We start from the raw sequence: 6,428 nt of genomic DNA, 5'->3' as shown, positions 1-6,428 counted from the left end.
AGCATAAAGTAGTGGCAACTGTCAGGTTGTACTCCTCCTCACAGCCTCCCCGTGCTTCCGTACACTGTAGGCTTGGCGTCACTGGCTCCTCCTCCCGACGCGTTGCGTCACAGGTCACATGACATTCTCAAGGGAAATGCTTGTATTTGGTAGTTCATTTGCCTTGTAGTACCACGCTATGCCTTGTCTCTTTTTTTCCTTTTCATGTGAATGGTGTAAATAAGAGGAGGAGGAAATCAGAGAGTAAAAGATAAGAGATACATTTAGAACAGTGTTTAAGTACTGCAAGGGCATGATGTTTGTGGACTTAATATAAGAGACTGCAAAATGGGACTACTGTAAAGCTATCATTGTAGATGGAAGCTGCTATATTTGAGGTTTATTAGTATCATTGCACGGAAGTGTTCTGTTTGCATATGATTAACAATACCTGTGATCCATCCATCCATCCCCTTTTGAAGCAGCCAGGCGAACACAGGGATTGGAAACTTTATTCTGTTCATATTTTTATTTATATTTATTCATGGAGCACGCATTGTGAAGTATTTATGGTTTTTCCGTGTACACAGATTTTTATTTACTCTATTTATCTTTGCGCATTGTTATATATGATATTAGCGCACTAATAATCTTTTTCAGTTAAAAACTTCTATATGTTGCCTCCTTGACATATGTGTCGGCAGGATTTTGTTTGCATCAGAACTGCTTCTCTCCCAATGTGAACACAAAAAAAGATTGATCACGTTAGAAGGGGGTCTAATGCTGGTTAGAAGGAGGTCAACTATATTAGTCAATGAACTGTTAATGATTTCTGGTGTGTCTAAAATGTAGGACGAGTGCAGGCAGAATAGACCTGAAAGTAAGCTGCATTTGCCCATCAATACAAGCCCAAAGCTTGTCAACACAGGCTCTTGTTGACTTCTATGTGCAACCTCCACTGGTTCAGGTTTGCAGGTAAGTCTACTACCTTGGAATGCTAAGGTAGTACATGGGGCTGAAGCAACAGACTCAGCTACAGTAAATGCTTCTGGCTACCTTGATCTTAATATGCTGTAGATCAAAGCTTTCTGAAGCTGCTGTATATTGATGTACAGCTTGGTACCCCATACCTAGCCTGGTGTTTGAAGGTGTACGGAAGATATTAGGAATATCAACTGAGTGATATTCTTCAAGCAGAACTAAAGTCAGATAGAAAATAATTGCTAATTGGTAGCATTTCTTGGTGGAGGAGACTAGCACAGTCTGTGAGAAGCTGCAGAGTAGAGCTTAGTGGTGAGATGGTATCAGGTATTGCATCATCATTAGGTGTTCTATACCTGTAGCTAAAGGTTCAAAGAAGATAGCAGAGCCCAGTCTAGAGCTACACAATTCTGGATAAAATGAGAATCACAATATTTCTGCTTAGAATAAAGATCACGATTCTCAGGATAACATCATCATTCACATTATACAAAAAATTGGGCTACCTTTACTGTTTTTTTTTATTTTTATAATTCATTGAAGTGTATTTTTTCCCCAAAATTTGCATTTGAAGGACCGCTGCACAAATACAGTGTGACATAAAATACTGCAACAGCCACCGTATTATTCTCTAGGGTCTCTGCTAAAAAAAATATATACAGTATCTCACAAAATGAGTACACCCCTCACATTTTTGTAAATATTTTATGATATATTTTCATGTGACAACACTGAAAAAATCCCACTTTGCTACAATGTAAAGTAGTGAGTGTACAGCTTGTATAACAGTGTAAATTTGCTGTCCCCTCAAAATAACTCAACACACAGCCATTAATGTCTACACCGCTGGCAACAAAAGTGAGTACGCCCCTAAGTTAAAATGTCCACATTGGGCCCAGTGAGCCATTTTCTCTCTCCCCGACTCAATATTACTCCACTTATCACCTCTTGCTCATTCTAAGCCCACACAGTATCGCCACTTCCATTCCACCACAGCATCTGCCCTCCTTTAAATCCCACACCCGCCTTACCACCCTCACCCTCCTACTACTCCTTATGTCTGGTGACATAGCACAAAAACCCCAGCCTTCCCACACCCAATTCCCAATGCCAAAATTAGCCACCTACCTCCTCCAACAGTAGTGGTAACTTCAACCTTCTCATCCCAATTCCCCTGATTCCACAAGTTGCCCTCCCTCTTCCATGTGCCCTTTGGAATGCCCGCTCAGTCTTCAACAAATTAGCTTCCGTCAATTACCTTTTCTTCTCCAAATCCCTTAATCTATTTGCTATAACCGAAACCTGGCTCCAGAAATTCGACACTACCTCTCCAGCTGCCCTGTCCCACAGTGGCCTCCTCTGGACTCACTCCTCCAGACCCAGTGGACAAAAAGGAGGTAGTGTCGGACTCTCCCCACAATGTACCTTCCAGTTACTTCCCACACCTCCCTCTCTTTCCCCCTGCTCTTTCGAAATGCACTGCATTTGTCTTTTTTCTCCAGCTTGTCTGAGGGTCACAGAAATTTATCGGCTTCCTGGACCAGTGTCACGCTTTCTGGATGACTTCTCTGTATGGCTACTCTATTTTCTCTCATCTGAAGTGCCTGCCATCATCCTAGGTGACTTTAGCATTCAATGTTAATACTGCTACCACTTCTTAACTACTCAACCCAACCTCCTCTTTTAACCTAACACAATGGACACAAACCACCACTCACTCCAATGACAACACTCTCAACCTTGTATTCTCGCATCGCTGTACTCCCTGCAACCTCTCTAACACACCTTTTCCTCTCTCTCTGATCACAACCTTATCACTTTCACACTCTCCTTGTCTCCTACATCTCATGCTGCCAACCCACAAACCACTGCCCGCAGAAACCTTCACAACCTCAACCCTTCCCTTCTTCACTTTGCTACTGATGGCCTTTATGACAAAAAAATCGCACCCCTGTCCTGCCCAGACCTGACCACTTCCATTTACAACACCACGTTGTCATCCTCCCTAGACATACTTGCTCCTCTTTCTACACGCAGAACCAGGCCCCATCTTCCACAACCCTGGCAAACAGATGACACCAGAAGTCTCAAGTGGTACAGCCATGCTCTTGAGCGAGTATGGCATAAATCTAAATCCCTGCAAGGCTTTACCCTCTACAAATCTGCCCTTCTCAAATACAACGCCTGCCTCCATACTGATAAACAAACCTATTACAAACCCTCTCATCCAAACCTCGTTAACTATTTTCTACCCTTAATTCCTTACTTCACCCCCCACTGCCCTGGACCCTGTCCCCTCTCAATTACTGCGACCACCTTCCCACTCTATCCTCAACTCCCTAACCCACATCTTCAACCTCTTCCTCTCCTCCGGCATCTTTCCTTCCTCACTCAAACATGCACTGGTTATCCCTATACTCAAAAAACCCTCACTAGACCCTATCTGTTTGAATAACTTAAGATCTTACCATCTCCCTGCTCCCATTTGCCTCCAAGCTCATCGAACGCCTTGTCCATGACCGAATGAGTCGCAACCTCACGGACAACAACCTTTTCAACCCCCTACAGTCTGGCTTCCACCCACAACATTCTACTGAAACTGCCCTACTAAAACTTACCAATGACCTACTAACTGCTAAAACCAATGGGCACTACTCCATACTCATAATTTTAGACCTCTCTGCTGCCTTTGACACAGTTGACCACCTGCTCCTCCTCAGCAAATTACACTCCCTTGGCCTCCGTGATTCTGCTTTATCCTGGTTCTCCTCCTACCTATCTCAGCACACTTTCAGTGTCACAACTCTATCTCCTCCACTCCCTTTCCTCTTTCTGTTTGGGGTACCCCAAGGCTCCATCCTTGGGCCTCTCCTATTCTCACAATATACCTCTTCCATGGGCCAGTTGATAACCTCCCATAGCTTCCAATACCACCTCTATGCCAACTACACCCAGATCTAGCACTCCACTCCTCAACACACCCCCTTGATCTCCTCATGGATCTCAAACTTGCTGAATGACATATCGATATGGATGTCACACCACTTCCTCAAACTCAATCTTTCTAAAACTGAGCTTGTTATATTTCCTCCTTCACGATCCTCCCCCTGTGACTTCACCATTAATATCAACAACACAACCATTGGTCCCTCCACGCATGCCAGGGTCCTGGGTGTAATCCTTGACTCTGACCTCTCCTTCAGCCCCCATATCCAATCACTGGCTAAATCCTGCTGCCTTAACCTCCGCAACATCTCCAGAATTCGACCCTCCCTTACTAATGACACCACAACTTATTCACTCCTTGATAATTTCCCACCTTGACTACTGCAACTCTCTCCTTAATGGCCTACCCTTAAGCAGGCTATTCCCCCTTCAGTCTATTATGAATTCTGCTAGACTAATACACCTCACTAACCAATCCATGACTGCTGCTCCTCTCTGCCAATCCCTTCATTCGCTTCCCCTACCTCACCATAACATACAAGGCCATTCACAACATCGCCCCCATCTACATCACCAACCTCATCTCATCTGCAGATATCACCAAAATCGTCCCCTCTGCTCCTCCCAGGACCCCCTGCTCTCTAGCTCCCTTGTTACCTCCTCCCATGCTTGCCTTCAGGACCTCTCCAGAGCCTCTCCCATCCTCTGGAACTCCCTGCCCCTAACAACTGCCCCTGAGCCACCCCCATCAAATCATTCTTTGCAGCTATTACCTTTTGTACCACCACCCCCTCTCTTTAGAATGTAAACTCTACAAGCAGGGCCCTCCTGTACCTTTTGTATTGAACTGTACTGTAATTGTGCTGTCCCCCCCTATACATTGTAAAGTGCTGCGTAAACTGTTGGCGCTATATAAATCCTGAATAATAATAATAATGCCATAAATCTAGTCCCTATTTTGTAGACATTATAACTTTTGCGTAAACCAATCAATATTCGCTTATTGTGATATATATATATTTTTTTTTAACCAAAACATATGTAGAAGAGTATATATCGGCCTAAACTGAGGAAGAAATTTGTTTTTATATCTTTTTTGGGGGGCGATATTTATTATAGGAAAAAGTAAAAAATATTGCTTTTTTTTTTTCAAAGTTTACGCTTTTTTTTTTGTAAAAACAAAAACCGCAAAGGTAATTAAATACCACCAAAAGAAATCTCTATTTGTGGGAAAGTAAGAACATCAATTTTGTCTGGGTACAGCGTCACACGACTGTGCAATTATCAGTTAAAGCGATGCAGTGCCGTATCGCACAAAATGGCCTGGTCATTAGGGGGCAAATCCTTCCGGTCCTTAAGTGGTTAACATAAGCAACAAATGTCAGAAAAAGGCTTAGTCTTTAAGTGGTTAAGCTGACCTCATTTTACAGATGGAAGTTTATCCCTTTGATCTAAAAGAACCAAATAATACAAAGTTTCCTTTTTATCTCAGAGGTGAGCAATGTTGTGATGAACTTTGCTGTTTTTTATTTTATTTTTTTTATTTTTTTTGACAGCTCTCTGCACTTGTTACTTGAATTGTGGAAATGCCGGATTAAGATCAAGAGGGGGGGGGTGGGGGGTTGAATTGAGATTGCATTTTTTTTTAATGATTTATCGTGCAGCTCTAGCTCAGCCAAGGACAGACTAGATATAACATTGCCATAACATGCAAGTATGCCCCATGTGACAAATGCAGGTAAGACCACTGCCCTTGTCACCGATTTATGACAAATGGCTGGCCAACCTCACACTGCAGTGTCACTGATTCGCAACAATGACACTCTTAGCCTTACCCTGCACAAAGATTTTCCAGCTTGCCAGACTATAACCTAAGTGCCAACAGACTGAGAGGGATTGTCACTGGGTGTAGCTAGATAAGCACTTTACACCATAACCTGCCACTAGATAGATGTGGGCCTTTTCAGCCCTTTACAATAACTGCAATGAATTTAAATAAATGGCTATAACATACACTGTCAACACAACAGAAAGGTATATTCAGAAATTTACACTACAGCACTCCTAACGGGACAGGGATTCTTTACATTCTGCGTTAGGGCATTAACCACTTGCTTACTGGGCACTTAAACCCCCCTCAGGCCCAGACCAATTTTCAGCTTTCAGCGCTGATGCACTTTGAATGACAATTGCGCGGGCATACAACACTGTACCCAAATGAAATTTTTATCATTTTTTTCCCACAAATAGAGCTTTCTTTTGGTGGTATTTAGTTACAGCTCGGAGTTTTATTTTTTGCTAAACAAACAAAAAAAGAGGCAAAAAAAAAAAAAAAAAATCATGTTTTAATAGTTTGTTATAAAATTTTGCAAACGGGTCATTTTTCTCCTTCATTGAAGTGCGCTGATTAGGCGGCACTGATAGGCTGCACTGGTGGGCACTGATGGGCTGCATTGGTGGGCACTGATGGGCTGCATTGGTGGGCACTGATAGGCTGCATTGGTGGGCACTGATAGGCTGCA

This window comes from Lithobates pipiens, unplaced genomic scaffold (genome assembly GCF_037356315.1).
Source record: "Lithobates pipiens isolate NorthernLeopardFrog02 unplaced genomic scaffold, aLitPip1_a1.2 Scaffold_18, whole genome shotgun sequence".
In the NCBI taxonomy this organism is placed as follows: domain Eukaryota; kingdom Metazoa; phylum Chordata; class Amphibia; order Anura; family Ranidae; genus Lithobates; species Lithobates pipiens.
Note: the sequence above shows the minus strand (reverse complement) of the source record.